Source organism: Mesoplodon mirus (assembly GCF_964341445.2).
Source record: "Mesoplodon mirus genome assembly, chromosome: X".
Lineage (NCBI taxonomy): Eukaryota > Metazoa > Chordata > Mammalia > Artiodactyla > Ziphiidae > Mesoplodon > Mesoplodon mirus.
The window spans coordinates 101,521,410-101,547,167 of record NC_138981.1 but is presented as its reverse complement, the minus strand read 5'-3'; the positions used below and the strand labels follow the sequence as shown (position 1 = coordinate 101,547,167).

The 25,758-nt window shown below is 41.6% G+C and overlaps 1 protein-coding gene across 1 annotated transcript in view; it reads left to right on the top strand.

Annotated features, from left to right (window-relative positions):
- Nucleotides 1-23,332: 23,332 nt before the first annotated feature.
- Nucleotides 23,333-25,758, top strand: part of KLHL13 (kelch like family member 13) — a gene marked incomplete at its 5' end in the record, with an annotated part of 191,328 nt that continues 188,902 nt past the window's right edge. The window contains one exon of the mRNA XM_082610142.1: nucleotides 23,333-23,562. The remainder of the gene's footprint in view (nucleotides 23,563-25,758) is intronic.

Below are 25,758 nucleotides of genomic sequence, written 5' to 3'. Positions count from 1 at the left end.
GGTAACCAAGGACATACCACATAATGATCACCTCCCTCCTTCTTTGTTTTTGTTTTGGAATTGGGGGCTTATGATAAGAGAAGTTCTCTTATTATTAGATTTTGCAACTAATGAGTAGCGAGGGGACTTTGTTTTGAGAATTTGCTGTGGCCTGAAAACTTAGATGTAACGATCTGATAATAGGAAGGGTCAACCGTGAATATTTTATTGGTACCATTAGAGGTAGTAGAAGTAGAAATATTATTAATAGGTATTATTAGAACAATGGGGGAAGGGCAATGGTCAGATTATCAAGATGGTTGCATGCAGTGGCATAAGAACATGGGTGTTGAACTCAAATGACACTGCTGTTCAGTCCTGGTTCTGGCATGGAACCAACTATGGGAACCAGGACAAGTTGCTTAATGTCTCTGAGGCTCCATTTTTACTTCTATAACATGAGGGGGGAGAATGGGGCCTATTTCATAGTGTTGTTAAGAGGACTGAATGAGCTAATGCCTGTAAAGTACTTAGCACATTGCCTGGCACAAATGTGCTCAATAAACATTATAAATAGCATTTTATTATTATAGAGGCTAAGTTATTATCATTATCTGTAAACTTTATTTATGGCTGTCTTATGATACTTATTACTATCTTATATCAGAGTTATTTACATAAAGGCTAAACTACTGAACTAAACCCTTGGGGGAAAATTGCTTGTCTGATTCATACACTGAACACTATACGGCCTAGCACGCTGAGGCAACACTAAATCACAGTAGCTGTCAAACATTTTTAACCATGACCCAAGGCAAGATATATATTTTACATCATAACCAAATACATACAGACATGATTGAATTTAGAAAGTTTTACAAGACACACCTTACTATGTGCAATGCACTCTGATATTTATTTTTCCATTCTGTTTCATTCCATTAAAAAATAGTCTCATCTTGACCCAGTAAATTCACTACTGGGTCTCATTCTATGGTTTGAAAATCCCTGGACTGGACCATGAAGCACCCTGGACCTTCCCACCAAAGGTGGTGATGTGGTTAGTGAGAAGCTAACAGAATTGCTGGGCAAGGGCCAAATGGCAGCTGCTTTCAGGACACTTAGGGACCAAATCTAAATAGCAGAGATGAGGCAGATCAAGAACACTAGGGATGGGGAGGAGAGTGCTTTGACTTGGATGTGCAGAATTTTGAAGGTAAATCTTCCAGTACAGAGCTGGGTCATTCTAGCAGTTTTATTGAAAAACAAAGAAAGGCTTTAAATTTATTTATTTATTTTTGGCTGTGTTGGGTCTTCGTTTTTGTGCGAGGGCTTTCTCCCGTTGCGGCGACCGGGGGCCACTTTTCATCGCGGTGCGCGGGCCTCTCACTGTCGTGGCCTCTCCCGCTGCGGAGCACAGGCTCCAGACGCGCAGGCTCAGTAATTGTGGCTCACGGGCTTAGTTGCTCCGAGGCCTGTGGGATCTTCCCAGACCAGGGCTCGAACCCATGTCCCCTGCATTGGCAGGCAGATTCCCAACCACTGCACCACCAGGGAAGTCCCAAAGAAAGGTTTTTTTTTAAAAAAAAAAAAAAAAAAGAAAGGGGGGCTTCCCTGGTGGCGCAGTGGTTGAGAGTCCGCCTGCCGATGCAGGAAACGCGGGTTCATGCCCCGGTTCGGGAAGATCCCACATGCCCCGGTCTGGGAAGATCCCACATGCCGCGGAAGTGGCTGGGCCCGTGAGCCATGGCCGCTGAGCCTGCGCGTCCGGAGCCTGTGCTCCACAACGGGAGAGGCCACAACAGTGAGAGGCCCGCGTATAGCAAAAAAAAAAAAAAATGAAAAGAAAGGGAAAATGTAGGAAGAGGCATCAAGTCCCTGGAAATGAGGCTGGCAGTACAGAAAGCCAGGTGGGTATTGCTCTCTCTCCTGCTCCAGGAACTCTCCTTTTTTTTAAACTTTTTATTTTATTTTGGAGCATAGTTGATTAACAATGTTGTGATAGTTTCAGGTGTACAGCAAAGTGATTCAGTTTATATATATATATATATATATATTCTTTTTCAGGTTCTTTTCATTATAGGTTATTACAAGATATTGGATATAGTTCCCTATACTGTACAGTAGGTCCTTGTTGGTTATCCATTTTAAATGTAGCAGTGTGTACATGTCAATCCCAAACTCAGGAACTCTCTTTTTTTCCCCAGATTTTTCTTTTCCTATCAAAAATAACTTGGGAGTGTTTTTTTTTAAAACCTGGAAAGTGAGAAGACTATAAAGTGTGCATGTGTACACACATAGCCTCCCAACTTTAAAAAGTCCTGTTTAATTGTCTTGATCCAGTGGATTCAACGTCCTCCCCCTTCCTTCCTGCTTTTTCCATTAGCCTAAACTCCATCTTTTTCTGTCTTATTTTCCTTTAAACATGATTTTGGTCTAAGAGCTTTTGCTTCCACAGCCTCATAACTGTTTCAAGGCCCAGACCATTTTACAATGTGATCTTCAATCTTATGGTTTCAACTTTCAATTTCTTTTTCCTTCCATTTGATCCTTCTACACAGCAAGTTAGGTTTAGTCATTCTTTCATTCATTGAGTCTAGCAATTTCTTGAGTACTTATTATGTGCCATATACATACTACCTGCTGCTCAGGTAGCAGTGATCAAAAACAAGTTCCTTAATGTTACAGAGCTCATAGTCAGGTAGGGGACGCAGACACTAAGCCTATAATCACACAAAGAAATAAGAACAGAAACTGTGATATATGCAATACAGGAGAGGTATGTGACAATTTGAGAGCATTCATAAATCTTTGACCAGTCAGGAAAATGTTCTTTGGGGAAGTATGGTTTGAGCTGAGAACTGAAGGATGGGGAGCAGTTAGGAAAAAGGATTGGGGGGCTTCCCTGGTGGCGCAATGGTTGAGAGTCTGCCTGCCAATGCAGGGGACATGGGTTCGAGCCCTGGTCCGGGAAGATCCCACATGCCGTGGAACAACTAGGCCCGTGAGCCATGGCCGCTGAGCCTGTGCGTCTGGAGCATGTGCTCCACAACAAGAGAGGCCGCGATAGTGAGAGGCCCGCACATGGCAATGAGGAGTGGCCCCCGCTCGCCACAACTAGAGAAAGCCCTCGCACAGAAACGAAGACCCAACACAGCCAAACATAAATAAATAAATTAATAAACTCCTACCCCCAACATCTCAAAAAAAAAAAAAAAAAAGGATTAGGAGCATCCAGGCAGGTAGAACATGGCCCTGGGGTGGGAGGGAGCAGGTTGAGTGAAAGGGACTAAGAGAAGGCCAGTGAGGTAGCAGGAAGTTTCTAGAGAGTATAGTGGGAAACAGTTCTGGCTTCATGCTGCAGAAATTCATGCACTACTTTTTCTAATCTATGTTAGGGAGTTTTGACGTTATCCTAAGGGCAATGGCAATCCATTAGAAAGTTCTGTGGGTCCTTGTGTACGGTGGTGGTGGGGAGGATGTGACCATATTTATTTTGGAAAATGCCGCTTTGGCTACAGTGTGGAGAATGAATCAGTAGCTGGGTGAATGTGAATACAGATAAAATTTTAAAAGCTGTCATTTACGTTGCGCTTATTGTGTGTTAAGCACTTGTTGTAAAGGGTTTTTCTACATGCTGTCATTGAATCTTCACAACAACCCCATGTGAATGTGGTAGCTACTTTTATTATCCCCACTTAACCTGTGAAAAAAACTGAAGCTCAGAGAAGTGAGGATACTTGCCCAAGATGGCACAGCTGGAATGTGGCAGAGCTGAGATTCGATACCTTGAGGCTGTTCAACAGTACCTCTTAATCTCGCTCACCTATTTCTTTCCTCCTCCCGCACCCTCCCCTCTGGCAGTCACCTGTTTGTTCTCTGTATCTATAATTCTGTTTCTGTCTTGTTATGTTTGTTCACTTGTTTTGCTTTTTGGATTCCACATATAAGCAACATCGTATGGTATTTGTCTTTCTCTGTCTGACTTATTTCACTTAGCATATTACCCGCTAGGTCCATCCATGTTGTCGCAAATGGTAAGATTTCATTGTTTCATATGACTGAGTAATATTCCATTGCATATGTACCACATATTCTTTATCCATCCATCTATTGATGGGCACTTAGGTTGCTTCCATATCTTGGCAATTGTAAATAATGCTGCTATGAACATAGGGGTGCGTGTATCTTTTCTAATTAGTGTTTTTGTTTTCTTTGGATAGAGCTGCCTGATAGTTTTGAATGAAATCGCCATCAGGTGCTGCATATTTGATAGCCTTGTTGCTTTTCTTCCTGCAAGTCAAGGGTTACTTGGCCTCCCACCTGCAGATTCAATCCCGCCTGAGTCCCGGGACCAATTCTGATTTTAGACAGGAGGAAGCCAGGCAGTTCCAGCCTAGCCATATAGTTTTCAGTATGAGGTTATCATTGTTGCCCTAACTTGTTTCCCATTTCTGAAATCTGGCTTTCTTCCATGTATCTGAGTCCTTGTCTTGGCCAGATGAAACAAGGACTATGAAAATGCTTTGGAAATGATAATGCTTAATATATGTATCTAGCATAGGGTGTGAGTACAGAGTAAATTTTCAGTAAGTAGTAGTCATTGCTACCTGGATCATGGTTTGGTTACTGCAAGTCACAAAGTCACAAGGAGTAGAGTTAAATTGCAGTATCTTTTCAAGAAGTGACAATCCCTCTCCTCCAGAGATCCTTCTTGTTCTTCTCTTGACAGGGTACTGCTCTCTCAGATTTTCCATTGACTAGTCTGTGCTCCTTCCCAACCTGGTTCATAAGGTGGAGGGCGGAATATTCAAAAACAGCATGGATACTGGAATCAGATCTGCATTTGAATTCTGTCTGCATGACCTTAGGAAAGGTACTTAACCTTCCTCCAGATTCCTCATCTGTAAAATCGCAAATACCTCATAGCCCTTGGGCAATTGAAGTAAGCAAAGTACACAAGGGCATTGGTATTCAATATGTACGAGCTTCTCTTTCTTTCCTTCTTCCGTGTACCTCTTCAAATCTGGTCTTAGGCTGTCAGACTCTGAAGCAGTTCTTTTTACTGTCGTAAAAAAAAGTCCCATGGCTTACCAATGGTGTGCTTTAAACTTTGGTCTATTTTATTCTTGTGCATGCTAATATGCCACATTAACTTTCTGACCACCAGGATTGTGTGTACCTAATTATTGCTTGACTAGCTCAGTTAATATTAACTGAGAATTTACTTTGTGAAAGGTACCATAGGAAATATTAATCCACCTCATTCCTGACTCTTTACATTGGGCTGACTTACCTGCCCTTCTTTTCAACACACCTTTGTGGGCCTCTCTGAAGCCGTCCCCAATAGCTAGAGGGCAATTCTAGTCAATTGATGTGGCTTCTCTTGCCCCTAATTATTCCTGATTTGATCTTGTCTCCCTGTTTTTCTCCTTTGGCTCTGTACTCTGATTTTGATCATTCCCATCTCTGACCCCTTCAGGATTTGATCTTTTCCCTAGGTTTTCCTTTGGCATTTGGTCTATGGCTGACTGACATCCTTTCTGGCTCAGCTCACCATTTTAGGCCTGGAGTTTCCTATTGCCTCTGGTGAGAGTATGTACTTCTTGATCCCATTTTCCTGCCCAGTGGGTTCTTAATGCTTGCTCAAATCTGAATTCTGTCTAGATAAGTCAATCATGGTAGCCCAGGGTGGGGGAGTGCTAACTAATAAAAATTATGTGACATGTCTTGCTGCCCTGAGGGAACACACACACACACACACATACACACACAGACACACAAAGCAAGGAATGACTGGTAGGTATCTAGTAACATAAATACAAGTTAATGTTAAAACTGTCTTCTAGTATTTTTAAAAATATACATCAGTGGAGAAAAAAAGGTATCTTTCAGACGTGTTTGATTTACAGGCGAGACGCGCTTAGACAACCTGGTTTAATATGCTTTACAGATATTTAAAAAATAATTTCATGATCAATTTTTCTTAAAACTTAAAAATATTTTTTAGCTCATTTTGCTATTAAGATCATAATTTTAGAATATGTGATTCTCATGCAAAGAAAGTCCCTTTGCAGCAGGGTCAAAATAACTGAGACTTATTAGCAGAAATATTATGATTGTATTCTTGTTTATAGTGCATACTTTTCATACTTTTGTTCTACAAGATGTAGCTGAATCCATACTCAAATCTGATATATACTCAGTTCTGTGAAAATATGATATTCAGGAATTTGATCTTGCAGAATAGATAGGATTCACTTTTACTTTTTTTCCTTTTCTTCTACTGCCATAAACTGTGCAAGCAGGCACAGGCTAGTGGGGAAGCGGTGGAACCTGAGGAAGGACAGGAGAATTTAACAGTCTGTATAATGGCTCCCAAGGATATGGAAATTGAAACGGAATGAGTTCTGGGGGAGAAAGCATTCCAAATAGTGTTGTGATACTGTGATTTCTAACAAGAAATATATATTTGGTCTTCATTCCAGTTTCTGGAACTGAGCTGCTAAAACCCTTGGAATTTTCTGGGAGGAGAGCAATAAAGGTGTCTTTTGTTATGTCAATGAAGTGACTTTTCGACCCTGTCTGAGAATGGGAGTAGGTTGCCAGGAGAGCCAACCATGTGATTAAAGGGTTGGAACTTTCAGCCCCACCCCTTGATGTCCAGCGGGGCGGGGGAGAGGGCCTGGAGGTTGAATCAGTGGTCACTGGCCAATGATTTAATCATTCATGCACGTGTAATGAAGCATCCAGAAAAACCTAGAAGGTCAGAGTTGAGAAACCTTCTGGGTTGGTAAACATGGGAGATTTGGGGAGAGTGGCAGCCTGGAGAGGGCATGGAAGCTCCTTGCCCTTTCCCCATACCTTTCCCTGTGCATCTCTTCCATCTGGCTGTTCCTGAGTTATATTCGTTTATCATAAACTGGTAATCCAGTAAAATCTAGTAACGTGTTTCTCCCAAGTTCTGTGAGCCGCTCTATTAAATTAACTGATCCCAAGGAGAAGGTTGTTGGAACCTACAATCTACAGCTGGTTAGTCAGAAGCACAGGTGATAACCTGAAGTTGGGGGAGGGGGCAGTTTTGTGGGACTGAGCCCTTAACTTACAGAATCTGATGCTATCTCTGGGTGGTTAGTGTCAGAATTGAGTTGAATTGTAGGACAGGCAGCTGGTGTCTGGAGAATTGCTTGCTGCTTTGAGGGATAACCTCCCCCCCCCACCACCACTGCCACACAAACACAGAAACACACATTGGAATTGGGTTCAGAACCCAAATTAAGTGTTCAAAGGGACACAGCAAACCCGAGTGCTGAAGAACATCCATGTGCTGCTGTTTGGAATCAGGCAGATAGTTGCTCTTGGTTTGCTGAAGCAGCCCCAGTTCATGGGGTACTGAGAACATTTGGTCTCTGGTCAAGTAAGTTGAGGTCAGGGCAGGCATTGAGCCTCAAATTGAGGAACTGGAGTGCAAAGCAAGAATCCAAGGCAGGGGACTTCCCTGGTGGTCCAGTGGCTAAGACTCTGCACTCCCATTGCAGGGGGCCCAGGTTCCATCCCTGATCAGGGAATGAGATCCCACATGCCACAACTAGGAGTTCACAAGACGCAACTAAAGATCCTGCATGCCGCAATGAAAGATCCCGCATGCCACAGCTAAGACCCGGTGCAGCCAAATAAATAAATAAAAATAAAAAACAAAACCCTTGACTTAACATTAAAAAAAAAAAAAGAATCCAAGGCAAGAGGCCACTTTTCTAGACTGAGCAAACCCACTGGGGATTAGAAGGAGAACTAATGTGAGCATGTGCAGGCTTCACTTCTGGTCTGCCGGTTTAAGAAGAGCAAGACTTCTCTCAACTACCAGTCCTCTAGGTCTTGAGCCTTTGCTGGCTGAGTGTGACTGTTTATTAGGTTATTGCCCTTTTGGAATGCCTCAGGGACTAGCAGGGCCGAGCTGCAGATTAAAAGTAGCGTTAGTTTGAGAAGTCTCATGGGGCTTCTATCTACAAAAATTCATTTTATGTACCGTTTTCCAGGAACATCTGTACTGCTTAAGAAATATTTGTTGAGGATTCATTGTTGTGATAGTCAATTTTATGTATCGTCTTGGCTAGGCCTAGCTACCCAGATATTTGGTCAAGTATTATTCTAGATATTGCTCACGAGACATTTTGGAGATGAGATTAATATTTAAATGAGTAGACTTTGAGTAAAGCGTGTTACTCTCAGTAATGTGGGTGGGCCTCATCCAGTCATTTGAAGGCCTTAATAGGACAAATTTTGACCTCCTTCCAGGAAGGAGGAATTCTGCCAGGAGATTGACTTGAACTTCACCATCAACTCTTCCTTGGGTCTCTAGCCTGTGCACCTCCACAACTGTGTGAATCAATTCCTTATATCAATCAATCAACCTCTCTCTTACATATATAATATATCTAATTTATATATATAACATATAATCTTGTATATAATATGTATATATAAACTTATATGTTGTATGTGTGTGTGTGTGTGTGTGTGTGTGTATATCTTATTGGTTCTGTCTCTCGGGAGAACCCTAGCACAGTTGTCCAATATGAAGTTGCATGAATTTCACTCCATTGAAGGGCATCATTTACTTATGTCATGTTTTCTTTCAAACTAATCCATTAATAGCATCTCTACCCTTTCCTCCCACCTAGTTCTTTTTTAAATATTTATTTATTTATTTTTGGCTGCACTGGGTCTTTGTTGCTGCGCGTGGGCTTTCTCTAGTTGTGGCGAGCGGGGGCTACTCTTGATTGCGGCGCGTGGGCTTCTCATTGCGGTGGCTTCTCTTGTTGTGGAGCACGGGCTCTAGGCGCATGGGCTTCAGTAGTTGTGGCATGTGGGGTCAGTAGTTGTGGCTCAAGGGCTCTAGAGCGCAGACTCAGTAGTTGTGGCGTACGGGCTTAATTGCTCCGCGGCATGTGGGATCTTCCTGGACCAGGGCTTGAACCTGTGTCCCCTGCATTGGCAGGCGGATTCTTAACCACTGAGCCACCAGGGAAGTCCCCCAACTAGTTCTATTATAAGGATAATAGAAAAGAAGTTGCAGAGCTGAGAAACTTTATATATTAACTACATTTTGAAAACATCTGCTTTCAAGACCTGTTTGCTTTCAACATCAAAACTGACTGTAATCATAATGATGTGTGGAAAAGTATTCACTTGAGAATAAAATGTTAAACCCTGAAGGCTATTAAAGGACGTTGTGGACATATTTGTTTGAACTGATTTCAGTTGTGAAAGTTCTTTCAAATACTGGGAGAGGGATACATAAAAATGCAAGTGGTGATCTCATGGTTGACCAAGCCTGCCTTCTGGCTTTTTATGCAGCATTATGCTGCGTTGTAGCTTTGGGTTGTGACTTCTCATGGGACATACATTATTTAGTTTTTAGTTAGTTAGTTTGTTATCTCAGTACAAGTTAATATTAAAGTTCCGTGTGTGGTCTTTGTTTTAAAATGCTTTCGAGTCCATCACATCACCAATATATTTATAAGCTTGAGAAATAGATTACTATGAGGTAACTTAAAATATGAGTGGTTCTCCTGTGAATTTAGGTCAGATACTTTCTTAGTAATGAAGCTGCTAAGTGTTGAAACTCCTTTTTCCCTGAAGGCATTTAAATCTTAGTTTTGGTTGGACATGTTCCTGGTGGTTGAAAACTAGTAACTATGGACATTCCTAAAGCTGTTTTCTCAAGTTTCTTGTATTTTTCTTTTCTTTGACTTCATGTTTGCTCTTTCCAGCTGTTTATGTTTTGATCAGTTGCTTTCTAAATATTCAATTTCCTTTAACATGTTCAGTAGAAAAATTTGGATTTCTTGGTTAGAGACTACTACATTTATAAAAATTATTGTTTTATTGAGAAATTAGAGCCATCCATTAAAACCTACTTTTGGTTTCACCAAAGTATATTGATGATGTTCTTACCTGGGCTACATATAGAGCCAGCACCTAGAATTGTGCTTGAGAGGAGACTCAACAAATACTTCTTCAATTAACTTAGTTGATAAAACCCAAGCAAAAATTGATGGCAAAGAGAATGGCAACCAACCTGTGCAGAAAGAGTTCTCTTTTAACAAATACCATTATATCCTCCCCTTTTTTTTTGCCATTTATTACTTTAAAACACATACAAATATGGTTTTGCTGTTTTAGTTCTTGAATAAAAAAATCATGAACTCTGGAAGGATATATAAGAAATGAATAATAATGGTTTTGTGGGAAGGGGGTACTAGGTGGATAGGACAGAAATGGGAAGAAGTTTTAACTGGATATCATTTTATGATTCTTTTGGTTTTGAACCAAATAAAAATTATTTGTTATTCAAAAATTAAAGAAAAAAGCTAATTGCATGAATGAGGTGGATTTACAAGTCCCTTCCCTAGAAATAGCCACTAAACTAATAAAGATGTATCCCTTTGGAATGGTGTTTATGTATAGTAACTGCATTTGAATATCTGCACAGGAGTAACTATAATATTAATAAATCTGGAATGGTTTTTTAAATATTGTATCATTGATATTTTGTGAATTTATCATTTTAAACTGCCTTAAGCACCTTGAAACTGATTGAATCATTTTACAAAGTGTAACTTAAAAGTAGTTTGGATATGGTAATGCACAAATTTTTGTTGCCTTTAAGCTTATTAAAATGGGATTCTAGGGCTTCCCTGGTGGCACAGTGGTTGAGAGTCTGCCTGCTAATGCAGGGGACACGGGTTCGGGCCCTGGTCTAGGAGGATCCCACATGCCGCGGAGCGACTGGGCCCGTGAGCCACAGCTGCTGAGCCTGCGCGTCTGGAGCCTGTGCTTCGCAACGGGAGAGGCCGCGACAGTGAGAGGCCTGCGCACCGCGATGAAGAGTGGCCCCCGCTCCCCGCAACTAGAGAAAGCCCACGCACAGAAACGAAGACCCAACACAGCCGAAAATAAAATAAATAAATTTATAAAAATAAATAAATAAATAAATAAATAAATAAAATGGGATTCTATTTATATAGCTGCCTCAGTTACTCATTTCTGCACAATAAGTTACCCCAAAATTTAGTGGCTTAAAATGTTTGACTTGCTCACTAGCCTGTGATGTGACAGTTTGGGCTGGCTGTAGCTGGGCTGGGTGCCAGCAGGGTCTATGTTTGTGGTTGGGTTCATTCATTCGTCTGGTGGCAGTTGGCTGGCTGTCAGCAGGGGTGATGGAAGAATCTGGGCCAAGTGTCACTCACATTCCAGCAGGTTACCCTGAACTTCTTCACATGGTTGCTGGGTTCCACCAGCAACAAGGGAGAGCAAGTTCCAATGCCTAAGTGCTTTTCAAACCTCTGCTTGTGACGTCTTGCTCATGTCCCATTGGTCAAAGCAAGTCACAGAGTCAATGTGGGAGGCCAAGCTCAGAGTCAATGTGTTAAAGAAGTATAGGAAGGCAGTGGGTCCAGGGAGGTGTAATTCAATGGGGGCCATTACTATAACTGTAGTTGCTATCATTTCTAAAAATTTCCATTATTTTCTCAAAGCATTGATATTAAACTCAACTCATGGTCAGGCAATTCTGTATACAACTGAGAGCTAATGATGAGTTATAGCTATTGGACTCTGATTTAAGGCTTTAGCACCACTTAATATTACAATGTAAAAAACTAAGACATCATATCACTGCCTTGTTCCAACATTTCCCATGGCTTCTTATTACATTTAGAATAATATTAAAATTCCTTGACACAGACCACAGGCCCTCAGCGATTTTGTTTTTATCCACGTTTTCACGATATCATACTTTACCGCTCAACCCCTAGTTTACTGTTTTTCACCTATAATGGCTATTTTTCTATTCCTTTAATCCATCAAATTCATTCCCACCTCAGGGCTTTTCACTTGCCATTTCCTCTTTGCAATGACTTTCCTTCAGATCTTTGCTTGGGTGGCTTCTTCTCTTCATTCAAGGCTCAGTGCAAATTTTACTTCTTAAGAGCAGTATTTCCTGACCATCCCTCAGAAATAGCTCCTCCCATCTCAGATCACTCACTATCCCATTTCTTCATTTTATTTTCTTCAAAACACTTCTTATTACCTGGAATTATCTTACTTATTCAATTGTTTGCTTGCTTATTATCTTATTCCCCCTACTAGTATATAAGCTCTTAAAGGGATAATTGTCTCTTCTGTACCATGTAGAACACATAGTAGGTACTCAATAAATATTTGCAGAATTAATGAATTAATGAACTAAAGGCCTGGCATATTCAGTCTTGACCGAGGGATCTTTGCCTTTAAGATGAGGAGGTTGGATCCTTTCTAAGATCTTTTCCAACTCAAAAATTGTATACCTCCCATTCATATAGCTCAATTTTTAGATGAAGTTTGAGCAGAGGAAAAAAAGCTGTCTGTAACAAGGATCATGGTAATAAATATCCTATAAACTGTTTCATGTTGGAAAAAAGTCTGTTGTAGTGATTTTCAAATACATAAAAAAGGTAGGTAGAATTTAGGAAGAGGAATGAGAGTATAACTTAAATTGAAAAAAACCTAATAGACATTCTTTTTACTATATCTATACCCAAAGTATCTTTAAAAATTTTTTTAGCTTTATTGATATCTAATTGACATATAACATTATGTAAGTTTAAGGTGTATAACATGATGATTTGATATATACCCAAGTATCTTGAGTAAAAGTAATATAGTTTTTTTTTTATTTTCCAATGAGAAGGCCAGAGCAAGGCAGAGGGGAGCTCTCCCTTGGGTGGCACCAGAATACCAACATTTTCATCAAAATAATGTAGCCTAGATTCTGGAGCCAGCCTGCTCAGGATCAAAATCCAGCTCTGCCTCTTAATACCTGTGAATCCTTATGGGAGTTATTTAACCTTGTGTGCTTCAGATAGCACCTCTGTGAAATAAGAACACTGATGGCACTTACCTCATAGGATTGCTGTGAGCATTAAGTGAGATAATGTTTCTAAAGGGCTTACCACAGTACCTGGTCCACCATAGCACTCAACAAATACTAACTCTAGTCTTTAAGAGTAATAAGCAAAACAGTAGTGTATGTCAAACCAAAGAATGGCAAGCAAAAATGTCCTTGAGTAGGTTGGGGTGAGGAGAGAGATGGGAGACTTGGAAGAGTTCAGAACCTTTGTAACATTCCTGAGGCTACACTGCTAATTATTAGCATCGTGTGAGAGTTGGGCAAGACGGGTGTGGCTGCTTAATGGAGTAGCTCCTGGCTGTACATATTTCATGCTGTAGGGAAATAGATGTTAAAAAAATTTTTTCCAAGAATGCCAGGAAAATTAAAATTCAATTGAAATGCAATTTCCTATACTGTGAATGTATTAAACAATTTGGGGTTTATATCCAAACTCTGTATTTCGGTAAAGTACTTAGGGCCTGAATTAAAAAGAGACACCTCCTTAAAATCAGTTATGTCAGGTAGATAAATCACATTCTGAAACTTTAATTCCTGAGATGAAGTGGCTGGTATGAAGTTCCAAGGATAATCTAATCATATACAGGATAGCCTCATTAATGTGCACTCCACTGGTTGGGAATCTGAGAATATTTAGACCAAAACTGAGATTTTGCCCTTTCTATGGAAAAATAAGAACATTGCCAAGAACATTAGTATTATAAGTAAGATTGTATTAGAAGAGTGTAAAGTACTTTGAAGAATAAACACTGTTGATGCACTCTTTTAGGTACAATTCATATGCTGATATAGTTAGTCCATAACAAAACATATTTACTAGTGACTTGAGTTAATAACTTAAATCAATAATATTTGTGTGCCAGGCTTCATTTGAGACACTGGAGTTCACTAACAAGCAAGACACACCTAGTTCATCCCTCCACGGGGCTTACATTCTAGCATGAAAAGCAAATAATGGTTTACATTAATGGGGTGATATTATTTGAGTACGTGATGCTTTGGGAATTTTATGGAAACACCCATTCTAGTCTAGGATATGAGAAAAGGTCTCCTGAAGAAAAACGTTAAACAGAGACCTGAAGAGCAGTAGAAGCTGTCTGGGAGAAAAGGAAATAGCACGTAGGAATTATTGGATGACTGTTGGCTGACTGTCTTCCTCATCAATAGAGGGGGTCTATCAAGGGTTTCTAGCAACTCTTTGACAATCTAATTTGCATTTCTCTATATTCTTGAAAGTAATACCATTGTTTTTCTTAAAAATATTCATGTGATTCCAAATCATCACAAATTCAGACAAAGCATTGCTGTTATTTTTTAAATGTCTCTGGTTCTAAACTTGATACACTCAATGCAATGGGTAATTCCTGCTGCCTATTTCTCATCTGATTGGTCAGAAGTGTAATAGCTGGTCTTTTATGTGCAGTTAAATCCTTTAGAATTTTCATATTTTTCTGTACTATCGTATTTGCTATTGTATCATCTTACTACATGGTGCCTTTGTAGTTTATTAGTGGTACTTAGCAAAACCTTTAATGTGTAGACAATAAAAAATTACACTTTCCATGTCATTTCTTGCACTCATAGGGTATTGTGTGAGGGGAGTGCTGCTGAAGACCATTCTCTGGTATATATAGGTCTATAATTTTAGGTTACTTCACGTCAATAAACCAAACCTCTAGACCTACCATGTCCAGTACAGTAGCCACTAGCCACATGTGGCTACTGAGCAGTCAGAATGTGGCCAGTCCAAATTAAGATGTGTTGAAGTGTAAAAACACGCTGGATTTCAAAGACTTAGTACAAAAAAAGAGTAATATAAAATATCTCATTGATTCTTTTTTGTAATGATTACATGTTGAAAATATTTTGGCTTTATTGAATTCGATAAAATATATTATTAAATTAATTTCACTTTTTTTTACTTTTTAAAATGTGGCTATTTGATAATTTAAAATTGCATATGTAGGGCCTCCCTGGTGGCGCAGTGGTTGAGAGTCTGCCTGCCGATGCAGGGGATACGGGTTCGTGCCCCGGTCTGGGAGGATCCCATATGCCGCGGAGCGGCTGGGCCCGTGAGCCATGGCCGCTGGGCCTGCGCATCCGGAGCCTGTGCTCCGCAACGGGAGAGGCCACAACAGTGAGAGGCCCGCATACCGCAAAAAGAAAAAAAAAAAAAAAAATTGCATATGTAGGTAACGTTTGTGGCTCACATTATATTTCTGTTGGCGAGTGCTGCTCTAGAGTTCTTTATTTTGTGGGTGTTAGCAGCGGCCGAGGCTAGTCTGAAGTCATGCTGTGGCTGTTAGTGGCCATGAGGAGTCATCACTGCTGATTAGGGAAGGTTTGGCTTTTGGATAGAATCAGTTACTGAAACAGATCAACAACTGCGGGTGCGATGGAGACTTTGTTGGGATGAAGGACTGGAAAAAGAAACTTGATCAGATGCTGTTCAGGTCCCACCTAATGATAAGAGGCAGAGACCCCTAACAATATCATGTTTACAAAACAGGGACCATTGTTCCCAAGGAGTTCCTGCTATTTACATTGCCATTGAAATTTCTAGGCAAGCCCTCCAGAAGGACATATAATGTTACATCAGAAGAAAGTCAACCTGAAAAAATAGAAGCTGAGCCTCCCTGTAAACAAAGTTCCTATAGTCACATTTGCTATCTCCAGGAATAAAGAAGGCAAACCCTGTTAAAAACACTGTGCAGGGCTTCCCTGGTGGCGCGGTGGTTGGGGGTCCGCCTGCCAATGCAGGGGACACGGGTTCGTGCCCCGGTCTGGGAAGATCCCACATGCCGTGGAGCGGCTGGGCCCATGAGCCATGGCCACTGAGCCTGCGCGTCCGGAGCCTGTGCTCCGCAACGGGAGAGGCCACAACAGTGAGAGGCCCGCGTACCGCAAAACAAACAAACAAACAAAAAAAAACACTGTGCAGTTCTTTAGTGCTTTTCATCTTGAAGTACCTTAGTAACATTAATTCACTATTCATCACAATTTGTGACATGTTGAATAGTGAGTGTTACTATCCCATTTATAGATTGGAGAAGAGTCAGTGAATGTAAAAGACTTACCCAAGTTACATAGTATTTAGGGGAGCTCACCTGCCAGCCTGGAAGAAGTGACATGGAAGTCCTTTCAAAAGTAGTTTTGACATCATATTTCACATGTAATTATGTTATGTATCACTTAACTGCTTATAGTCTAGTAGAGAGAGGCAGGCATTTACAAAATACCAGAGAGTATTTCAGGTGCTCTGGTGAGAGGCGTGGGTTCAAGATAATGATAGTACCTAAGAGTTCTGTAGAGTTTCCTGTGTGCCAAGCACGGTTCTAAGTGCTTTCATGTATAGTAACTTATTAAGCCTTCAGGAAAATCCAATAGATAAGGAATTATTAGGTTCCTCATGTTACAAAATACTACAAGTGGGCAAAAAGAGATTCCGTAATTTGCCCAAGGTCACAGTGAGTGGCAGAACTTGAATTCAAACCCAGACAAACTTTGCTCTTTACCACTGCAATGAGGTGTGTGCATTACCGCCTGGGTGGACAGAAAATGCTTCTTAGGGAAAGTGACACTTGAGCTGAGTCTGGTAAAAGGAGAAGCTATTTGCTAGCATGGCAAGAAGAGGGCATTCTTATTACGATGATCCTATGGGTAAAGTCCTGGCAAAATAAAGCAGTTACTGCAGAAGAGACAGGTTTAGGAGAAAGGAAGGGGGAAGGTGGAAAGAAGGGGGATAGAGCAGGCCAACCAGAGTTACAGGAAAGGAAAAGGTTGTGAAAGGAGGACCTTGAAACTGTTGACAAAGTGAGATTAGTGGAATATCTAAGGATTCATTTACCAAGCCTCCTGCATTCCCCTTTAGCACAAACAGCTGAAACATTTTAACTATATTTAAGTCACTGGTTGTGTGACCCTGGGCAAATCAGTTTAATTCTCTGGGCCTCAATTTTCTCATCAGTGAAATCAAGTGCCAAGACAAAATGGTCTTTGTGTTCCTTTCCAGCCCCAGTCTCCTGATTTCTGTGAGATCTAATGTGCAAAGAAGCAGCAGTTTGAAACTAAGTGACATATTTAGATTTGCATTTGAGAAAGATGACACTATTTTTATATGTTAATATTGTGGTAAATTTTTTAAAAGGCATCATAAGTTTTAAAATTCTACACTTGCTCTGGAAGCTTCTACTTGGAGAGTGTTACCATGCTCTCTGTGAGAGTAAGTGCCCCTCACTGTCTTACGTTTAGCACAGCTACCTCTCCATTGGTTCTGATGTTTTCTTGTTTCTCACTTGGAGGCCATCTCTTTTTCTCCCCATTCTTTTGGTGTCTCCTCTGGTAACTAAGTCTTCCGTGAGTCTAAGCTCCCCTGAGTTTTCTTAATTATTTCCATTGTTTTAACTACCATCTCTCTAGAAATGTATTCTAACTACCTGCTCTAGTTCTGTATCTCTAGTGGATATAGTCCCATCTAGAAATGACATGCCTGGAGGGGGGTGGGGGGGCAAAGTGGGTGAAGGGGGTCAAAAGGTACAAACTTTGAGTTATAAACTAAATAAGTCGTGGGGATGTAATGCACAGCATGGTGACTATAGTTAATAATATTGTACTGCATATTTGAAAATTGCTAAGAGAGTAGATCTTAAAAGTCCTCATCACAAGAAAAAAAAGAAAAAGAATTTTTGTAACTATGTATGGTGACTGATGTTAACTAGACTTATTGTGGTGACCATTTCCCAATGTATGCAAATATCAACTCATTTTATGTTATATCCTTGAAACTAATATAATGTTATGTGTCAATTAAACCTCAATAAAAAAATTTTTAAAATGACTTGGCTAAAACATGACTCTGCATCAGAATTTCTCTAAGGCCTTTCCTCTTTATTAGAAAAAATTACATTATTTTATTCTTCCAGTCTCAGTACAGAAAAATCAGAAAGTACATACAAGGAAAAGAATATAATAACCTCCATAATCTTATACATGAAAGGATAATCACTGTTACTATCTTATTGTATAGTTTCCTAATTGTTTCTCTGTATGCATATATATGTGTTTATTGTGGGTGGAGAATCATAATACTGTTTTGTAGCCTATCATAAACATCTTTCCATTTCAACACATGAAATCATGTATTGTTTTTGAAAGAGTGTGGAGTATTCAATTATATACTCATATAATATATTTAACCAAATTTCTGATGTCGGGACTTTATTTCCAATTTACTGATATGACAAAGAGTGATTATATGAATTCCCATTGCTTGTATCACACATATGACACTTATCACATGTGCTTGGTATAGTGGTGACCTGAGCTTTGACATATCTCCTCAAAACGATTTTATAAATTTTGAGACCAGATCTTATATTTCTTTGTGTCTCTCATAGAGTGTAGCATGGCCTTGCATATGGGAAACATTCAATAAATATTTGTTGAATGAATGGACAGTTGAGGTTCTCATCCCCAGGCAATCACTGATCTGCTTTCTATTGCTATAGATTCATTTTCATTTTCTAGAATTTTATATAAATTGAATCATAAGCTATGCACCCATTTTGTGTGGCATCTTTCACTTAGAATAATTATTTTGAGATACATCCAGGTTGTTATGTATATCATGTTTTAGCAAGTTGGTGGGGAGACAGACAACAGTTGTGTACCATTTCCTATAGAAGCCTGCCAATGAAGCCTCTTCATCACAGAGAATCTATTCTGAGCCTTTGATGCATGCATTCCTGCCTGCTTGATCTCTCCTCTTGAATATCTCACTGACAAAGGTAAACATGTCTCAAATGGAACTCTTTATGCAATGCAATCCACCCCCCGCCCCAGAAAAAAACCCTCCTCCAAAACCTAAATGCTTCCGTCTTTCCCAGGATAATAAATGACATCATCTTTCATCTAGTTGAATGGGTCTTCCTAGTTGCTGGGTCATCCTCTTGAATATACCTCTGTTCCATCTGCCTTTTTTTCTGTCTCTACTGCCACCACCCTATTCTAGGCTGCATCATCACTTGTCTGCCTACTGCAGCCTTCTTACCAGTCCCCCTGCTTTTGCCTTTGCCCCTGTCCAACTCAGAGAAGTCATGGTGACTCTCAAACATACATTGCCTCTTATCACTCTTACGCTTAAAACCCCTTTGCACTCATCCTATAGTTCTATTTTTAGAACGCTTTGATTCCAGAGTACCCAGGACATTTTTGATTTCTAACCCTCCAAATTTGAGCTCCTGTAAGAATGAAGTGCATAGGAGCTGTGTTGAGAAGTTAGCTCTGAAATTTTGACAGAAGAGGGCAGGGTTAGAATCTTCCCAGAGTCCTGCACACAAAATCTGGTTAGTGTAGTTTATGGCTAGTTTCATCCTTGATGTTAAGAAAATCTGTACAGATTCTTTAGATCCTTTCCTGGCTTCAAGCTCAATCTTGACCTCTCCTTGAAGCCCAATTAAGAGTTCACTTATCTGACTAAGAGGATAGTACATGTTGGTTTCTCTTCACTTAGAGAGTGTGTGTTTATTTCTGTATTTAAACACACACCCCACCCCACCATATATATATATGTTTTGGTGACTTGTCTAGACTATTTTGTGAGCCTCAGGGGAATAGAAACTTTTCTCCTTATTCTGTTCCTTATTTCACTCTATGGAGTGAGTAAGGGGCTAAGCAGACCCTCTGTGGGCTCTCTATAAATACCAGTTCCATTCAATAATGGACCAGCTGAGTGTTTCAAAGAAATGCAAATTGAGCAGAGAGGTCAAAAAAGGTGTCCTAATACTTTTCAATTTGTTCTTTAATCAGAGTTAATGCAATCGAAACCCTTTGGTTTCATATCTATTGGGCACACAGCAGGCTGGCAAATGCTTCCTGAGGGACTAGGCCTCAGCTGTGGCTGGGTGCTCTTTGGTGTGTGTACATGCGTGTCCACATCTGCCTGCATGATCTCTGTCTTGTTGAATTTCTATAAACATATAATTAAATTGGTCTTGTCAAACTGTTGGGGGACATGGTGGACAGAATTCTAAGATGACCTCCAAGATTCTTGCCCTCCAGTGTACACGCCCTGTACATTCCCTTCTCCTTTAAGTGTAGTCGAGACCTGTGGATATGCTTGGTGACCAGTCTGATGATTAGGTTACTTTACATGACAACAGTGAAGAGATTCTGAAGATGTAATTAAAGTCCCTTCTGGGGGAGAGAGTTCTGCTGACCATGACGAAACAAACAGCCCTGTTGTAAGCTGACTATGGAGGGGGGCAGTCTCTAGAGCCTGTAGATGCCCAGGGTGTCAGTCCTACAACCCTGAGGAATTGAATCCACAACCACCTGAATGAGCTTGAAAGAAGACTGAGCTCCACATGTGAACGCAACCTGGCCAACACCTTGATTGTAGTTTTGTGAGACTCTGAGCATCGCACCCAGCTAAGCTATGCCTGGACTCCTGACCCCCAGAAACTGAGGTAATACATGTGTGTAGTTTTAGGCCAGTACCAGGTTTCAGCAATTTGTTAGGCAGCAATTAACAGTAACTAATACGGAGGATATCCAGCTGGTATTTAAATTTTTTACTGTTATATTAGTTTGCTAGAGCAGGCACAACAAAGTACCATGGACTGGATGGCTTAAACAACAATAAACAGTAAACAGAAATTTATTTTCTCACAGCTCTCACAGAGGCTATGTGTCCGAGATCGAGGTGTCAACAGGTTTGGTTTCCTCTGAGGCCTCTTTCCTTGGCTTGCAGATGGCCGCCTTCCCACTATGTCCTTACATGGTAGTGTGTATGCCCATGTGTGTCCGAATCTCCTCTTCTTATGAGGACAACAGTCATGTGTGATTAGGGCCCACTCTAAAGACCTCAATTTAATTACCTGTTTAAATAATGTATCTCCAAATAACATTACATTCTGAGATACTAGGGGTTAAGATTTCAACATATGAATTTTGAGGGGGGGTAAAATTCAGCCCATAATAACCATCATCATTTTATGTATTCTCTTCACCACTAATATTTTGTTTTGACTTGTTTTCTTATTCCTTGAACCTCTGTTACATCTCCCCATTCTTTAGATTTTTCTTGTACTATTGTATTCCAAATGCTTTTTCTAATTCTTCGCATTTTGGGCTCCAGGTTAACTTGTAACATCCTTCACGATTAAATCCCTAGCTTCTAGTGGCCAATCAGTCTGATATTAATGAAAACATTGCATTACATTTATATATATATTTTTACAGGTTTACAAGGTAGTTTCACATGACGTTTTTTGTTTTGAAACCTAGAACAATGCTGTGACGCAGATCAGGCCGATATCATTATAAATTCAGGAAGAACACACTCAAGAGAGGTGATGGGGTTAGCTTAATGTGACATAGCTCATAAGTGTCTTCTGACTCCAAGTCACAGTGTTCTGTCCACTAGATTAACTTTTCAAAGCATCCTAACCCAAATAGCAACTAATTCCTACCGAATAAGTCTATTTGTAATGTATCTTATTCCTATCCCATTGTTCAGATGCAGATTCTGTAACCGCCCCCATCCTTGATATGTATCCGAAGGGTGAATAGTGTGAATTGGGGCTGCTAGGACCACACCTGATTATCCCATTTTCCTGTTATTTCTGTTTGAGAACTTACTGTAAAACTACCCCACTTAAACCTTTTTATGGCAGGGATGAAGCAATGACTTGGATGTATATCAACTCAGTTGTATTTACTTATTTATTTTTAACTTAACGTGCTAGATTTTTCATACACGCTGAAATCAATTGCTTTAAACACATCTCAGTGAGACTGTAAACTCCTGTAACAGGTGCTTTCCACCTAAGAGGCATTTTGTGTGTAACACAGGTATATGATGACAATTATTGAATAAGCATAGCAGAGAAGCCAATGAATGCACGCCTGTTAACAAAGATGAATCGTGTTGAATCCACTGACAGGTAAAAGATAATAATGTAAATTACATGTGCACTTGGAGTTCTTTCTTACCTTACTACCAGTTTGGTAAAGCCCAACAATGTGGTGATAGCTTTAGTTCTTGCAAGTTTTTGAGTAACTGATTAATTTCAAAGTTACTTAAAATGCACTACTAGAATTTCAGTGTATGGAATTTGAAATACGAAGTCAACAATGTTGAGATCTCAGATGCCTGATCAGTTTACTGGTAGGCAAAGGGAGAAATATTAGGAAACATAAAGAACTACAGTCCCCACACTCACCCCATCACTTCCTTAAAAAAGAACAAAAAACAAAACAAAACAAAAAACAGTGAGTAAACTGGTTGCTAACAGCATGCTCCCATTATTTTTCCTAGGAGGAGTCTGGAATTATAAGCAGAAAAGGCAAAGGAAGAGGTGTAAAAAGGTGGCCCCAGGCTGTAACCGTCAAGAAGGCAAAGAATGAATAGGAGACCTGCAAAGGGGAAAAACAGGTTTGACTGGGGTTTTTGCTGGGGGCTTGGCTAACAGAACCGGGAGGAGAGAGTCAAGATTCTGACTCAGAATAGCAGTTCCACCAGTTTGGAAGCCGCGTTGCACAGCGGTTAAGAGCTTGGGCGCTGGAATCACACTGCTTGGGATCCTGGGTCCTGCTCTGCCCCTTACCAGTTGTGTAACCTTGGGCAACTAGTTTGACCTTTACGGCTCAGTTTTGTCAGTTGTGAAATGGAGATAATACTACTGTGGACCTTGTGGAGTAGCTGTGAGAGTTAAGTGAGTGAATAATTCAGCGCTGGGTTCTAAGCAGAGCTCGGTAAAATGCTGAAGTGCCGTATTTGTTATTCTTCCACTTTCTTAATCGTCTGCACCTCTCGTAGGGAGGGCAGAGATGAAGCGCTCGTTGCATCCGAAGTGATGAACAGTTGTGTGACAGCCCGGGTCAGGCTGATTTCGAGGTGCGCGCCCCACCGAGGGGAAGAGGCTTGAGGGCACACCTTGTGCCCGGGCCCCCTGTGACTAAGAGGGGCCGCGACAACTGCAGGCAGGAGCACCGGGGGGCCTCCTCTTGGCGGGCGCACTGTGTCCCTGGATACTTGACAGTTTTCACCTCTTCTGTCCCCTGGGCACTAGAAGCCAAGTGTGCTCAAAGCCGAGCGTCCCGGTTTCGGAGGCGTGAGGGCCACTGCGCGGTCACCCCGCCTCCGGGCCCCTCCTCGCCGCGCATCGGCTGCAGCGGAGTTGTGCTCGGACCCTACACACGGTCCTAGCCCCAGCTCCCCCGCCTCCCGCGCAGGCGCCGCCGGGGCCACCCCCGCCGCCATGTTTCCCCCGCCCGCGCGCTCCCTCCCCCTCCCCCTCCCCTCCTCAACTGGGCTCCCGCCCCCCCACCCCCCGGTGAGGTCAGGCGGAGGCTCTGCCGCTGCGGCCACAGAAGCTCCACTCCTATTCCGGGGAAGCGTGGGACGGGGGCGTTTGAAGTAAGTGGAGCGGCGTTCGGGTTACGGTCCGTGCTCTCCGCCTGCGGGAGAGCGAGGCGAAGTGACCGGGGCGAGCAGGGGGTGCGGAGGATTGGGGGCTGGTGCCTCACAGCCGGACAGAGCCCCAGCTGCGCCGCGCGACTACCTCTTTGGCCCTCGGAGCGCAGCAGCCGGCAAACGGTCTGCGGGACGCCGGGACGCGGCAAACAAGGTGAGGCAGGGTCCTGAAGTCGCAGCGGCTCCATCAGCCGCCTCCGAGCCCCTGGGACCCGGCGGGGCCAGGCGGCGCGCGGTAAGGAGTTGGGATCTGCACCAGGGGCAGAGGGACAGGGAACTACCTTCGCTCTTTGCACGTCCCCTCACCCCCCCAACCCATTTTCTCTCGCTTGCCGCTGTGCGCCCTCATCCCTGCACCTTCTCATCCCTACCTCCCGGACTCGCTGGCTCCGCCAGTCGCCTGGGTTCTTTGAGGACCACTGTACCTAGCTTTCCTTTGCTTCTTTGTTATCCCTCTAAGATCTTCTCCTCCGGGCTGTCGCTGCCCTTGACGGTCTGGGGTCCCTCTGCCCGCCTCGGGCCCCACTGTCTCTTGCCTTCTAAGAGTTTCTGCTTTGTGCCTCCCAACCGTCCCTCCTCTATAATCTTCTAACTTGGTAGGCTCCGCTGCTGGCTCCCGAGTCAGGAGCACACTCCTCTCTTCCTCGAAGCTGTTAACTCTGCTTTGAACGTCTTCATCTCTAAAAGTCTTGGCTTCTTTGGATTAATCACAGTTGTCTAATGATTTTCTTGGAAGCTTACAGTCTATTACGGTGTACTGCAAGTGATGGGAATGATCCTCTAGCAAATACCAGCTGGGGAGCTTGAAAGTTTCTTTCTAGTTTTCAGTAACTTAGTTCAAGAACCACAACCACTTAGAATGTATGTATGTATGTTTGTGTTTAATCCTAGCACATGGTCCTGAATCAGATTCTTCCCACGCTGCCAAGCAGGCCGGGGAGAGAAAGAGAGAGAGAGAGAGAGGGAGGCAGAGAGAGAGAGGGAGAGAGAGAGACTGATGCCTGGCTCCGTTTCTCCTGCAGACTGGGGTGTTCATCGTTTTAATGTAGTCAGAGGACTAGTGGTTTGGGATAAAGTCACTCAAGTTAGCTTAGGCTGGTTACTAAGCACACTGAATGGGAACAACAAGAACATGGTAAGAAAAATACGGATAAATACAATAGATTTTCTTTCCTTCCTTCTCTTGAGTTGTTCCCTTCTCTTGAGTTGTCTAATTTATGTTTGTGGTGATGGAATAGTTCTATATCTTGATGTAGAGGTGGTTACACTGAATCTGGAGTTTAAAACTGTCTCTGTTGGGAGGGCCCCTGCCTTTGTTTTTGTTTTTGTTTTTTCTTTTAAAATAGCCACAATTTCTTACTTCAGATCTCATATTTGTATATACCCTCAAGAAGCAGAATTTAAAAACCATGTCAAAGAGATGACTTTTCTGTGGATTGGGGATTAGTGCGCTGAAGCTGATTTCACACAGCACTAGCAATATCGCCTTCTCCCCATGCAGTTGCCCTGTTAGCTCCCATACTGAGGTTCGTTTACTCACTTCCATGCGCTAATTAGTGCGTGAAGAAAATTGAATGAAGAAGCTGAAAGTGGAGGCAGATACAGTGAGCTAGCACATGCTGACCTTGGCGGCTGTGTTCTTGGAAGTAGGCTATATCCAGTGTTCAAGTTTGAAAACTGAGAAAAATGAAATCATCCATTAAGCAGTTATGACATCATTTTACGTTTAAAAATATAGCTCCCTTATCTGCAAGTTTTTATTAATATCCTTATGCTTAACAGTGATAGAATTGTTTGCTTGATGTGTGACCAGGTGTTGCCATTGACATACTTTGTACTAATTGGCAATCATCTCAGAAGAAACCAAGTTGTGAATGAAGATGATGGCTAAATTTTACTGTCCTGGGAGCACTTTTTTGGCGGTGAGACAAAGCATGTAGCTTCTGCTGCAACATCAAATGATGTGTTTTTAAAATAGATAAATAAGAGCCTCAAATTCCCAAGGCTTTTAATCCGCCATTTTTATAAGCACACTTTTAAAAAGGGCGGTATGAAAGTATCGAATTTAAGGTGATGTTCTCAGGAAAGTGGTTTTCACAAGAATATTAAAGTCTGTTGATCGTCAGTTTAGTTATATGGCTTATATGGCTTACAGGTGATTTGTAGTTTCCCTCATTCATTTGGTAAATTTCTGACTTCACTTTAGTTCTTTTAAAAAATGGGATATAGTAGGGAAAGGGGGTTTATACCAATAGGCCCACCCTTCTAAATCTGTAATTTTCTTGCCAACCCTTTCTGGAAAGATGTACAAACTTGCCAGCCGTTTCAAAGAAAAGAGTTTATGTTACTA